We start from the raw sequence: 15696 nt of genomic DNA on the forward strand, positions 1-15696 counted from the left end.
ATGTATAGTATTGTTGGATCAACTAGAGTTGTCATGGAGAAAAATTCATTGCAAATGCAAAAGTTGTTGCCATATAATTTTGACTGCAGAGGATCCTATAGGATAACAGGGTATCCTATTCGAGAAACAATTTCCAATTCCTCCTTGTTGAGTGTGGTAATTTCCTTGTTGAAGCTATTTTTTATTTTTATTTTTTTCAAGGCTAGATCATGAATTTTTAATTGAACTGTAGCTTTTGATGAATTTTGCGGCTTCTTGTATATTTACAGGATTGCTTGTAGCTTTTTGGTAGATTTACAACATTGGTTGTAGCTTTCTTGTAGAAGCCTGTTTGGAGAGAAAAATGAGTTTGCATGTGAGTTTGGAATGACAAAAAGTGATATTTAGTAGGAGCATGAATTGTATAGAAGAAAGAAGCATGGTGAAAGTGGAAAAAAGGTTATTGTTAGACATAAAACTATGACAAGTAAGACATGACTTTCTTTCGAGAATGCGTGACATGTAAGCCCATGTTTTTGTTGTATTTTTTTTTCTCCTATAGCCTTATGTTCTAATTCTAATGTCCATTTTTCAGAAGTAGGTCGTAGTCATTTACACATCATAAAATTGAAAGATAAAAGGATTAACTATTTTTTTTGCTCAATTTTCTCTTTTTTTCTTATATAGATAATTTTTATTTTTTTTATATTTATTTTTTTTAGGGTAATTATGTGATTTTTGGTTTTCACCATTGTCATATCCTACTAAGCTTGTAAGGGTTGTCCTAGAAGAGGAATTTTATTTTACAAACTAAAAAACCACCTCAGATAGGTTTTCAATCTTAAACCATGTCCTAGGTGCCTAAGAGGAGGTTTTCAATGATAATTTTATTCCTCTTGTTTTTGTTTTATTTTATTTTTATTTTTTCTTTCTCAAGGATTGGATGGTTTGAGATTGTTGTAAGGGTCTCTTTAGACCTATGTTTGTCATCATAATTATGTTAGCAATCCTTGATATATATGTAAGGTAATGTAAATATGTGGTTGAGAGCAGGTACAACCACTCCAACCACATACATCTTGTATAAATATACACTAAAATCAATGCAAACACAGATCATAATTCCCTTCCCAATATACTCTTATTCTTTGTGTATATGTGTGTTCTTATTATTCTGTTATAATGTAACTTGTTCTTGGTCGTTCTTGTTGTCTGCATACAATAGTTGGTGTCATTGCCTCCTTCGTTTGGCTGGGTGCCTGCGACAACAAATGAAGGAGTAGTTTGAATCTGCAGAGAAAAAAGCAAAGAGGATGAATCAATTGGACAAGTTGCAATTCCAAATTTGTCTAAAGATGAAATAAATATGAAATTTGGTTGTTGCTGCTATGTTTGAATTGAATATTTATGAAATATGAAAGCTGGATGATGTTGCTATGATCAAATTGAAGATTTTTAATGTTGAAAGTTAAGATTTGAAAAAAGAAAAAAAGAAAACATCCAGAGGAAGAGAACACCAATGCTTATGCAGGAAAAGATAAAAAATCTGTAAATTGAACGTACACTGAGAAGATACTGTGAGAGGAAAACTTGCTGCCAAGAAAGTGTTCGTGAATATCAAGGCTCGTGGAAGATAACTTGCAAAAAAGAAAAAAAAGAAAATGAACATGCACAAAGAAAACAAAGAGATTAGTTTGCATTGTGCAAGTGAAGAGATATTTGTGAAAGATGTTGGGGATGGCCAAAGAATATATGATGCCCCATAAAATTAATATACATGAAAGTTGAAAGATGATTTGTTTGGCGCTAAAGGCAGAGAACCTGCTAAGAGAATTAAAAAAAAACTGTCACTGCTTGATATAAGGAATGCAAACTTGTTTGAAAGCTACTTGCCGAAATGAGTTTGAAATCCTCTTACGAATTATCGACTTCCAAACTAAATTCTATTGGTCGGGTCGACCATGAAGAAGCCACACAAATTACCTCTATTTTTTTCAATCAATTAATTGAATAGGTGATCGACCCTTCAACTTATTGGTTGGATTCAATATAGTATATCAATTCAATATAGTATATCACTGTTTGTGAATACTAGATGAATTTATCCGATTTGACTGGTTGGATTCAATAAATTTGCTCAAGTTGATTTCGACAATGGTAGAACTAGATTTGAATTTCGATGTAGGACTCAAGGAAGTCAGAGGAAATGACCAATGGGTAGACCAACATCATGTCAAAGCTCCTGCCTTCTGGCATGAGAATTTCAAGGGACAAGTGCTAGTACATGCACTCGAATAATGCAATATGACGTGTGATTTGCTATGATCTTGTCATGAAACGATCCCAACCATCTATAAGCTATTAATGATGGATCAATTGTTGTGGTTTGATTTGATTGGTCGATGCATGCTCTATAGTCAAATTGAATTTTTATTACTGGTTAGGAAAACCAAGAAAGGATTGTGGCACATACCATTTTTTCTTCAATAAAAGAAAGGAGGATCAACTTACTCACATCGTGATATGGTTGAGGCATATAACATGGTTTAGGAAAAACACTTGACTTCATCGATGTTAGCCAACGAGATATATGCTTTAAAGTTGGTCTATGTTGACTATGTTGGTCAAATTAACATGTTGACTATGTTGGTCAAATGAACGCATTGGTCGACTTTCTCTGTGGAGTTGGTCGATATTTACATAGAAATTAAACCCAACCTACTGCGACAATACCCAGGAAGTCAAAATATCTAACTGATAAAAGTTGACTACAATTGTTAATTGAGTCATAGGAAATTTAAGTCATATCATTCATGAAATATAGATACGAGTTCTATATAATCATTGGTATCAAAAATAATTTGTTAGGAAGTTTTGCAACAGGTGAATAATCAAGAACATGAAATTATGCAAGAAGAACATACACAAAAATCTGAACGCTAAATATGGTGAAAACACTATGCCATATTGTTTAATTACCCCAATATGAAGATTGTAGACTTGATCTTGGACTGTGACAACGGAAAATGCAAGATGGTTGATTTGAAAAATGACCACTTATCTTTTGTTGAATGAAGGAACTCCTAGGAATGAAAATCCCATGCTAGACTTGTTGGGCGCAACCCAACTTGGTCCAAGTTTTGGTCAAAGACTCCGCATTTGAAGGAGCAGAGCGCGTGGAGCCGATGAAGTTATATTCATTGCACAATGTTTTAGGGGCTTTTGGGCAGGTCAAAGCCCCTTAAGCTGTAACAGGTACTGGGTTTTAGTCATTGTTTTGTCAGATCCATATTATGTGGACCATTGTTTTGTAGTATCGAAACATATATAAGGAGATGTAATACTTTGTCAAATATGAATAATGTCATGAGAAGATCATAAGCGAATTGAGTCTTTGTATTTGTAGTTTGTATTTTTGGGGAAGGCTCTGCAGCTGAGTGCACGGAGGCCTTGAAGAGTCTACAGTTGTGAGCGCAGACCACCTATAGTTGGGTGCGTAGGTCAGGGAAGAGCATGTATTAAAGATCCTTATTAATAAAGAAGAAGTTTTAGCAAATTATTGTGTATCTTTATGTGTTGATTCTCTTTGTTATTGATATCGTTATGTGTGATTTTTACTGAATTATGTGAAAGAATACATGTTATATTGTTTTCTATTATGTTTATGTGTTAAGTACCAATCTATGAAGTTGACCATCAATGCAAAGTTATTCATGTACGCGAAGTTGTAGGAAGATATAAGACATAAGTGAACACATAAACGCAACAATGCGCATATCCATCTGGCTACAGAAACCTAGTTTTTAAACCTCCCATAACTGCTTTGGGTGAGATTGCGATATGCTTGCAGGTCATTACCGAAAGGGCCAATGGTTGAGAGTTTTTTTGGTACGCAGTACACTCTGAACTTGGGTCAAGCCCCCTTAAACCAATAAATGGTTTCGTTGCTGGGACTGAGATCTGCTTAAGGGATATGTTTTGGCATCTGTTGAAGAAAGAAATCCAGGAGAGGGCTCAACAGAAAGAAATAGAATTTGCGGAAAAAGAGAACAAAAACCCTCGATTTTCAGCTGAAGACTAGTTGCAGAAGTACATCTTTGAAGAGAAATACAAAATATTCTTTGGTTCATTCCACATTGAATTGTACGGGTGGGTATTTAAGTTGACCGAGCATAAGACTTGTTTCAAGAACGACGAACCTAAGGAGTGGAACCCTGAATTGATACGGTGACTTAAGAACATCAGTAACAATATCTAAAGGGATTTTGATTTCTGTATCGATAACATTTTGGGAGGATTTATCACTGAGTTTGCGATAAATGCGATCATGTCCTATAGTGAAGCTAAATGAAGAATTTTCAAAGGACCACGAGGTAAGTTCTTAAGATATTTTAATCTCTAGATTAAGATGTTATTGTGTGAAAATGGGATTATGCAAATGCAGTTAGATTAATGTTTGGACGAAGAGGAAACAAGCTTGAACCAGGGTCTACACGAAGTGGAAAATGATACAGAACAGATCCAAAGAATTTTATTGAAACTGACTATATCCCCTTATTAGGAGGATCTGAGAGTGAAGAAGAAAGAAGTAACCCTACAACCCCACGACATTCCCCTGATCGTCCTAAAGGCGCGTCGAAGTTAGGAGTTAAGAAGAATCAAGGAATATTTTGGATTCCCCATCCATCCACCCCCATTACACCCCATCCCCCTCCCCATAATTCCCCTACACCCCCACCCCCTCCCCCTCCACCTAGCCCCCCGAGAAGAAGAATGGAAAATGACATTAAGATACCTATTTTTTAAAGGATTGGGATCAAAGGATCCTGATTAGTTCTGGTTTGTAGCTTATGCAGTATGGACAACAAGAGAGATCACTAGTGATGATGTAAATAAGGTGCAACTCGTCACGTCGCAACGAGAAAGAGCACTAACTTGGTATACGAAATAATCTGTGACTAACCCAAATTCTTCATTGGATGAAATCAATAAAGCATTGATATCAGAATTCAAGAACCCGAAATCTGAATCACAATGCATCACAGAACTAAAAGAAATCAAACAAACATCGACTAAATCTGTGTGGGAGTTGGATCAACGATTCAAGGTGTTGATGGGTCAAGTAAGCTTTAATATACCCCCTTAACAACATAAAGAGTGGTTCATAGCCGCACTAAAGGTTACGTTTGACACAATAGAAGATCATGGCTCAAGATGAAGCATTGGAGATTGCGATGAAGCTGGAAGCTTCGCCAAGTGGAGATACTCATGCAGGGGTACAAGAGATACAAAGTCAGCTGGCCAATTTGACCTTGCAAGTGTAGGATCTTAAGAAACGTAAAGAGACCAGATCAGAAGTATGGAGTACAAAATGCAAAGTACAGGGTCATTATAAGAATCAATGCCTCATGTTCAGAGATTATTTGGCAAGTGGAGTTCCTAATCCAGTAAACCCAGGTCTGTGGTGTGAGATTTATAGAACAAGAGGCCAACATCACTCTAAAGACTGCTACCTATTACAAAAGTATGTATAAACCCCAAAGAAATTGTTTCGTAACTTTTGTAGATCAGTAGGCCACGATGAGAAAAATTGTCGAAGTTATGACTTAATGATGGAGCACACTGCTAATACTTATAGACTGCAAGCTGAAGGAAATACACATGAGGAACCAGGCCAGCACGCTGGTCGAGGAGGATTTCAAGGAAGAGGATGAGAACGAGGAGGAGGAGCTGGTTGAGGACATGGCCAAATTATCTGTCATAACCATGGACAGGTAGGACACTTCACAAGAAACTATTAGAACCCTACGACAACCTGATTGGGCCGTGCATATACGCAATGTAATGGAACGCCAGAATTTCACTGTCGAAGACGATGAGTATCCTCGCAATATTGACATCAAAGAACCAGAAGGTCATCATGAAGTAAATGGACCTGAGATAGAGATTCCTGATATAATGAATCCATTGAAGACGAGGAAGGTGGATATAGGTTCAGAGGCTGAACTAAAGTACGCAACAATAAGAGATTATTGGGATGAAGACACAGTTAGCAAGATAACAAATCTCTTGCTTGAATATTAGGAGTTGTTCCCAACTAAGTTTTCAGATATGAAGGGCATATTAGGAGATTTGGGAGTCATGAGGATTCCTCTGAAGACAGATGCAAAGCCTGTCAAGAAAATATCTTATAGACTGAATCCAAAATACAAGGAGAAGGTGAAAGAATAATTAGACAAAATGTTAACAACTGGGATAGTCGAACTTGTCGAAGAGTCTGAATGGGTAAGTTCCATGGTGGTTCAAGAAAAGAAGGCAAAAGGGGAAATTAGAATTTGTGTTGGCTTAAGGAAATTTGGTGATGCATGCCTACACGACCCCTTCCCTACACCATTTACCGATAAAGTATTGGAAAATGTAGGAGGACAGGAGGCATATTCTTTCACGGATGGCTTTTCAGGACACCATTAGATCAAAATTGCACCAGAAGATAGACATAAAACAACTTTTGTGACATAATGGGTCTCTTATTAGTACACGGTGATGCCTTTTGGATTAAAGAATGCACCTGCTATATTTTCCAGAGTTGTAATCGCGACCTTCAAAGAATATATACATAAGTTTCTAGAAGTATACTTCGATGATTGGAGAGTCTTTGGTCTATTAAAGAAGCATGTGGCAAGCTTAAGGTTGATGCTGGATACCTGTAGGCAATACTAGATCTCATTGAACTTGAAGAAGTGCATCTTTTGTGCACCATTTGGTATACTGTTGGGACATGTTGTTTGTAAGCAGGGATTAATGGTGGATCTTGGGAAGATCGTAGTTATTGTGAACCTGCCAGCACCAAAAATAGTGAGATAACTGTGCACGACACTGGGACACACTGGATACTACATAAATTTTATAAAGGGGTATGTGGAGATAAATGCGCCAATGGAGAAATCTCTGAAGAAAGATGTGACCTTTCAATGGAGCAAAGAGTGCCAAAAGAGCTTGGATGTATTGAAAGAGAAGATGGTAACTGCGCCTATTCTAGTTTTCCTGGACTAGAAGAAGGAGTTCCATGTACATGTTGATGCATCTTGCATATCATTGGATGTAGTGCTAGCACAACCAGGAGCAAGGGAAATTGATCATCCCACAGCATTTGTCCAATGCGGAAAATAACTATAGCATGATGGAAAGAGAGGGATTAGCTATGGTGTATGCATTACAGAAGTTCAAACACTACTTGTTGGGAGCACATTTCAAAATGTTCACTGATCACTCTGCGTTGAAATATTTGGTGAATAAGCCTGTTTTAGGAGGAGAGATATGTCTTTGGTCGTTATTATTCTAAGAGTATGACTTTGAAGTTAAAGTAAATCCAGGGAAATTGAATGCTGGACTTGATCATCTATCAAGAATAGAGACAAGAGAAGAACCCACAAATATCGAAGATAACCTGCCCGATGCACATCTGTTCGAAATTAGAGTCGTATATGATCACTTCATGGATATTATTTAGTTTCTGACCACATGAATGGCACCCATAGAGTACACTATGAAGAAAAAGGAGTTAGTGGTTCGAGCAACTGATTTATCATTGATTGCTGGACACTTGTACAAAAAGGGAACGGATGAAGTATTGCGTAGATACATCCTTGAACATGAACGACAAAGTATTATGACGAAAGCTCATGGAGGAGTTGAAGGTGGGCACTATGCATGGAAATCCATTGCGCATAAAATCTTGAGATTTGGGCTATGGTGGACCACATTACATAAGGATGCAAAAGAATTCTGTCAAGCATATGATGTATGTCAAAGAACAAGAAATCCATCTAGAAGAGACGAGATGCCACTAGTGCCATAGGTAACTTTGCAGGATTTTGACAAATGGGCGATTAACTTTGTTGGACCTATCAGTTTGCTAGGAAAGAAGATTGGTGCGAGGTATATAATCACCACAATTGATTATTTGACAAGATGGGCTGAGGCACAACCAGTGAAGGATTACAATGTAGAAACTACTGCGAAGTTCATATTTGAATATATATTGTCCAGGTTTGGTTGTCCGAAGATCTTGATGAGTGACCAAGGCACACATTTCTTGAACAAGACCATTGAAGAACTAACTAAGGAATTCCAGGTTTATCACCAGAAGAGCACTCCTTATCATCCCCAGGCAAATGGAATAGTGGAAGCTTTCAATAAGATTCTAGAGAATGCATTGACCAAGGTATGAAATGTGAACAAAGATGACTAGGATTTGAGAATTCTAGCGGTGTTGTGGGCATATAGAACAACATGCAAGAAATTGATAGGGCAGACACTGTTTAGGTTGGTATATGGACAAGAGGAATTTATGCCTATGGAATACATTCTACCAAGTTTGAGAATTGCAGTTGTCACAGATATGGCAGATCTTGACATTATGAAGGAAAGAATGTCGCATATACTAGCTCTAGAAGAAGACATGTTCGTAGCAGGGTTCCATCAGCAAGTAAAAAAAGAAAGGGAGAAAGCCTGGCATGACATGCATATTAAGAATAAGACATTCTGGGAAGGATATCTTGTATTATTATATGACAAAAAATTGGCAAAGTTCCCAAGAAAATTTAAAACATATTGGCTAGGACCATATATCACCAAGCACCTCTCTGATGGTGGTGCAGTTCAGCTCGTGAAGTTGAATGGTCAACCGATTCTGGGATGAGTGAATGGTAGAAGATTGAAGATATACATGGAAAAATCTGTCCCTGGAGCTTCACACTGAAAATTGAAGGGAAGGAAGTCTTAGTGTCACCTGTAGTTGAAAGTGGGCACGGGACTATAAACTACTATGTAGAAAAGGGACTTCGTCGAAGGAAGATTACTGCGCGATAATTAGGAGTATGATGAAGCCCAAAGGAACTGCAACAAAGAAAAAGTAACTGCACCAGGAGGAAAGGTTCATCGAAGTTGGTTGGAAATATGACCATTGGAGGGAAAAAGCTACTATTAAAAAGAAATTGTTGTTAAGGGACGCAGGAAAAGAGTATTTATGAAAGAAAACTTGTTGTATCTAGCCCCATACCTGCATTAAATGAGCAATATTGAAGCAATCATGGGGCTGGAATTCAAATTTGTTATAAAAACCATATCCCACGCCACATTTGACACTTTTCTATTTGGAGAAGTTGAGAAATTTCATAGAAGAGAGCTATTGTATGTCTGAGAGGAGTTTTAAAAAACTTGTTGGAATATTTGTAGAGAAAGGATTAGCGGGTATTATGGAGGCACAAGGAGTGAAGGTACCCATGTCCCTAAGATTCCAGAGGTCGCTAAGAAAGCAGGTACCCATAGAACCACAACCATATAAGAAGTAGGAGAAGAGACCAATTGAGGTCTTTGGGGCATAACTTAGAACATCCCCGAGGAAGAAAACACAGATGAAAGTCTGCACGAAGAACAAAGAAGATAAGGGGAAGAAGCCTATGCAGAAAGGAAAGAATCCTATGCAGAAGAAGGCACTTAAGAAGATCAATGATAGCAAAGAGGAGGTCAAATTTCAACGCATGAAGACAAAGAACGAAGAGATTCCCGCTGTGCTCCCACCTTACATGCCACCAAGAAAACCAAATGCCAAGCCGGCTAAGGAGCCAAAGGATGGAAAGTTTGACGTGTTGACTTTGTTGCTGTCAGAGGAAGTGCCATTTGATGGAGAAGTGTTTGGGAGGACCCCCCAACTAAAGATGGAAGATGGGTACTTTAACAATTGAAGCAAATACCCTCAATTTAAACCAAGTAGATATCTGAAGTAGGTTCGGTACCCAGAAAGTGGAGTCACAAGGTTGGAGCCGTTCCAGTGGGTTGTAGGATTGAAGAGAATGGGCCTCTTGAATATGTTGAATGTGCCACACTTCGGCTGAAGCACATCTAGTACAATCTTTGTGCAGTAGCTCCTTGCAATGGTAGATGATGGATGTATTTGGCTAGGGACGAGGATCCCGATTGATGAGACGTTAATCAGAAAAATCACAGCATTGCCTCATTAGGGAAAAGACCCTGTAGATGAATTTGTGGGCAAGAATAAGGACAAGGAGATGGCACAAATGATGAAGGAAAAGTTTCGACTAGTGAAGAAGCCTCGGGATATGACATCAATTCCATTGATGATTAAGGAGTGTGTTTCACTGCGCACATCTTGGTAGGTAAGATAATGAGGAAATGCAGGGCCAATGAGGTGCCTACAACTATAGTATCTTTGGTTGTGCAGTGCAGCGCAGGGGTCCAGTTTAACTGGGCTATCTATCTGTGCAATGAATTTTTGACAGATTGATGGAAGCACAAGAAGGGGGGAATAAATTCCACTATGCTTGGCTGATAATACTCATCGCATTGATTGCATGGAAAGAACCAAAAGACTCGCATTTTCCATCTGTCGAGGTGGATGTTTGTGAGAGAACGAGGTATGCCTCCTTCTGGTTTACTAAGGATCTGAGACGCGCAATAGAGAAGAGGATTTTCTTTGTGGTGATGGAAATGGATCTACACATGGTGGTGAATCAACATCCAAGGCTGTCACCTAGTTTATATAAGCAGTATTGTCACATTATAGATTTCAAAGTTGACTTCCACAAAGCCTAGGTGAAGGCAATGAAGGATTCAACTGGGACATGGAACCCATTGACATACTTAATAATTGAAGATGATTTACTCGCCGTAGTACAACAGTGGCTAGAATAATGGATGACTCCACCCAGAGGAGTGGTTGGTACAGATAATGGTACCCCGCATGACGCAGGTACAAGTGGAAAGGATGCAGAGATAGAAACAAAGGAAACAAAGAAGGAGCATGAGGAACCGATCATTGATGCAGAAGTACCATAGGAGTCACCTTTTATTGTCAAAAGGAGAGACACAACAACTGCGGTAGGCAAGAGGAAAAAGTAGAAAGCAGATAAGTCCAAGGGCACATAAGCGCCTGTCCTCACTAATGGGGACATCGACGAGTTCAGAGAGAAGGTCTAGAGATCACAACAGAGACCTAGAACAGAATTGATGATTGATATAGAACAATTTTGACTAAAGTATGGAAGGGAATTGCAGAGATGAAGGCATTGCTGCAAGTTGAAAAACAACTAGAACAAAGATCTCAACCACTGTAGGTAGAACAAAGAATAGAAATGCAATTCAATGTTAGAATTTTGCAGGTTCCAGCTGGGGCACTTCACTAGTACTCACCGAAGGACAAAGAACTATCAGAGAGAGGACACTAATCAAAATCATAGAAGCTGACTCACCCCCCTGCAATCATCTATATATGGATCCCTCATCCCAGAGATCTAGAGGCTGGAATTTTGTATCTTGTAAGGAAGTGCTGTTGGTTTCTTGGTGGAACATCATAGCGTTGGGTGATCTAAGCTTTTCATGAGGTGAAGAAGGGCTTTCATGCTGAGAGGATGACACTGGGTCAGAACAATTGGTTGTAATCCTCTTTGCTATTCTCGATATTAATAAAGCTATTCAAGTTTTCCTCCACATTATTGTATGTTTGATGATATATGCATTTGTGTGGTCAATATATATCTGGTCCTATATTGTTTATGATTGTAGATCTCTGTTCTTCGATAGTATTATGCTGCTTTGATTCCACAGGTGCTCTTTGAAGCTGGGTAGATGAAGGAAAAGCAGCAAGGATCTGTCAGAAGGGAGAGGAATCGAGCAAGGAACCAAGCGCAAGACTAAGGACTAGTTTCTAAGATAGCTACCAGTCTTAGTGGGACTAGTAGCTCCGAGTGGACACTAGATTTCCCGATAACAGGTGCAACGAACCTCAACGATGATGATGTGGAAAAGGAGAAACTTGCATTGAAGAAGCAGCTGGAGGAGGTGGCTAAGAAAAGAGACAAAGCATATCAATGAAAAAAACAATTGGAAAAAGCCATTGAAGATAGTTGCAACATAGTCCTGGATGTGAAGGCCGGTGAGGAGGAACCACCAACAGAAAAGGTCATGAAGCTTTCCCTTGCGATTAAGGAATCAAAGAACACATTGGCAAAGATAAAATTCGAGTATGAAGTGCAGATATCAGAGCTGCAAATAAGGATGCAGCCAACCATGACACCAGAAGTGCGGGAGAAAAGGCAGAAAGACTTAAAGGGAACATTGAAAGATATCTCTGACACAGTGGCAGTCTGTGGGAAATTATTGGATGACACGATGCAGATTTGGACCTCACAGTAGGAGGATCCAAACATCCAAAATATCGAGGAGGAATTATAGGTGAAGTAGAAGCAGTGCAGAAAAATCTTGGCAACTATAAAGACCCTACCAGTCTTATAGAAACTCGCCAACATTACTAAAGGGAAGAACCTCCAAAAGCAGATAGATGATCTTTGGAGGAAGGAGATAATTTTGTAAGTGAGGACTCAGCCGTGGAAAGATGACACCCTTAAATTATCTTAGGCAGTGGAAGAAAGGATCAAATATTTGAAAAAAAAAGGAGGTAGAAATACTGCAGAAAGTTGCAGGCCCAACCACAGAGGCATTACTGGAGGAGGTGTGCAAACAGGAGAAACAAATGGCAGAAACAGTTCAGCAATATAATCTAGTCTACAACGAAAATAAAGTGAATCGCAGCTGAGTGACTCGGAATGAGTCACAAGTGAGTGTTGGGGGCCTGCTGGGTGCAACCCAACTTGGTCCAAGTTTTGTTCAAAGACTTTGCATTTTAAGGAGCGGAGGGCACGAAGCCAACAGGGTTTTAGGGGCTTTGGGGCAGGTCAAAGCATCTTAATTTGTAACAGGTATTTGGTTTTAGTCATTGTTTTGTCAGATCCATAGTATGTGGACCACTGCTTTATTGTATCAAAACCTATATAACGAGATGTAATACTTTGTCAAGTATGAATAATGTCGTGAGAAGATCATAAGAGAATTGAGTCTCCGTAGCTGAGTGCCCGGAGGCCTTGAAGAGTCTGCAACTAAGGGCACAGACCACCTACATCTAGGTGCACAGGTAAGGGAAGAGCATGTATTGAAGATCCTTATTAATAAAGAAAAAGTTTTGGTGAAGTATTATGTATCTTTTTGTGTTGATTCTCTTTGTTATTGATATCGTTATGCACGTTTTTTTACTGAATTATGCGAAAGAATACATGTTATACTATTTTAAGTTATGTTTGTGTTAAGTACCAATATGTGAAGTTAATCATTAGCGCAAAGTTATTCATGTACGTGAAGTTGTAGGAAGATATAAGACATAAGTGAACACATAGATGCAACAACGTGCATATCCCTTTGGTTGCAGAAACCCGATTCTGCAACCTCCCATAATTGCTTCAGGTGAGACTGCGATCTGCTTGCATGTCATTGTCGAAAGGGCCATTGGTTGAGGGTTTTGTTGGTGCACAATACACTATGAACCTGGGTCAAGCCCCCTTAAACCAACATGACTCATATGTAGAGAGAGCGAAAGAGGACACCCCCAGACTAGAGAGGAGTTGCCGATGGTTCTTGGTTGGAGTAGCAATCTAGAGGATTAATAAGAATGCATATGGTGTGAAAAGTGGAAATATGAAAAAAGAGGCCACCAAACAAGGAGTAGTCATGATAAACCTTGCAGAGAGTAGTGGTTCAAGACATTTAGCATCCTTGTGTAGGACGAGCAAGACATTGAGGGTGGGGGAGATGTTGTAAGGGTCTCTTTAGACCTATGTTTGTGTTGTAGCGGCTACAACCACCCTCCAAAATTTTTCCTTCGCTTCGTTTTGGAGCCTCCCTCTTAAAATATTAGCATCTTGTATTGCAATGCTCAGGTACTTGTGCTTTCAATTGAATTGATCTTGTGCTTTACAGCTTGTGTTCTCTTACTTTCTTTGCTGTCTAACCACAAGTTGACCCCCCATGGCTTGGTTGCATCTTGCATTGCCTTGGAAAACTATGCAGTGCTAGAGGGAAGCCAACATTACTCTAAGGAATTGTGTAGAGCAGCCCTGCAATGAGCCTTGCTCTCAAGAACTGTGCAGATTAGCCCAATGGTGAGCTTCGACACTAGAAGTGCATAGAACCAATTGATAACTTGTCTTCATCTAGGAATTTTCGCAAAGCATGAGAGGCAGCCAGAGCCACTCAACCCAGGAATTGCGCAGAAGCATTCCCTCAGCTATTGTTTGATGCATGTGCCGGAAGGTTGCTTGGTTCCCTTTAAAACTACATGATTTCTCCATGCATGCATGGCAACCTTTCTCAAAACAAAAATCATCCCTAAAAAATAGGTATATGTTTTTAGCACTAGGAGTTACACTTGAGTTAGTTTTAGAAAACTGTCGCCACTTGTCACTTTTTCCTATATTTTTGGCCTTCAAGTCATAAACCCTAAATTGATCAAATCTATTTAATGGACGCCACCAGAGCTCATTTGCACATTTGATCATGGAGCTCTGGAATTCTCGAGGCATCTAGGAACCTTCAGCACAATCGACACAACTTTTTCGAGTAAGTTTTGCATTTCAAGTTTTTTGCTTCTTTTTCTGTCGCTTTTGTTTCCTTGGCTTGTGTGAGTGTTGTTTTGCATGTTTTATTGAATGACCAGTGGCGTTTTAGTTTGTTTTAACTTGTAGAAGTGTTTTTTCAAGTTTTACATCACCTTTCTTAAATGTCGCATGTATAACCCTGTTTTTGAACTAATGGTCCCTGTTGCAGTGACTCTCCCCACCGGATTCGTTGTTCATCCATTTGACTGATTTCTGCACTTGCTTTGATTGCATGCATGACCATTCACTCAGATCTTCACCATCATCCACTCATGTATTCAAATCTACTCGTTTTCAAGTTTCCCTTGGGCATATCTAGGATACCTTGGCTCAGATCTAACTCTTCCCAGCATGCGCTATGCATTTATGGAACTCAAGGCTCTGCCTTGGCTCCAAGAATTGCGTAGAGGTTGTCAGTCACTGGCTCTAGCTATGCTCTGCGCTGTTTCAAGAGTCAGGCTCGAGTCTTGCCCATTGGGATTGCGCAATGCCTAGTCCCAGACTGCATCAAGCCAGGATGAATTGCACATTGCATAGTTCTAGTCCACAACAAGCCACACTGGACTACGCTCTGCGCAGTTCTAGTCATCAGTACCTCTCACTGGCAGTTGAGACTACATAATGCACAGATCTAGCTAACAGTCCCTCATCTCCGAGAGCCACAACTGCGCAATCTTTCATAGCACTTTCCCAGTTTGTTACATGATCGATCCTTGAAGTGCTTTGTGTTTTTAAGCTGATATTTTATTTCCGTGAGTGTCCGCTTTGTCTCCAAGTACATCAGTTATTGAGAAGCTTCTCAGCAGTATAGGCAACATGGTTTCCAAGAGATCCGGATCAAAGGATACTGTAGAGAGTAGCACTGCAAATGTGGTTGAATAGTGTAGTAACAAAAAAAAACTGAAATGTAGAAGCAGTAAAGAAAATTAAAGAAGGTACCTACCTGAACTACTATGTGATCTGGTGTAGTTGATGATGCTGCCACTGCTCTGCTCCAATTACCGGGAGACCAATTCCACCTAGCCAGACTGAGCAGAGCCTGGCTGCTCAATCCAGTAAGCTTCTCAACAGAAGCTCACTGTTCCCTGTGCCCAAAACCTCAGAATGATTAAGCTCTTCCAATGGTCAATTTTCTTCCTCCTAGTTTGTCCTCCTGGTTTTCTCCTGATTTTTGTTTCCCCCTTCGCAGCCCATTATCTGCGGTTTATAGCCT

Source organism: Pinus tabuliformis, chromosome 6 (genome assembly GCF_031772625.1).
Source record: "Pinus tabuliformis cultivar Carrire ecotype Pingquan chromosome 6, CPIR1, whole genome shotgun sequence".
In the NCBI taxonomy this organism is placed as follows: domain Eukaryota; kingdom Viridiplantae; phylum Streptophyta; class Pinopsida; order Pinales; family Pinaceae; genus Pinus; species Pinus tabuliformis.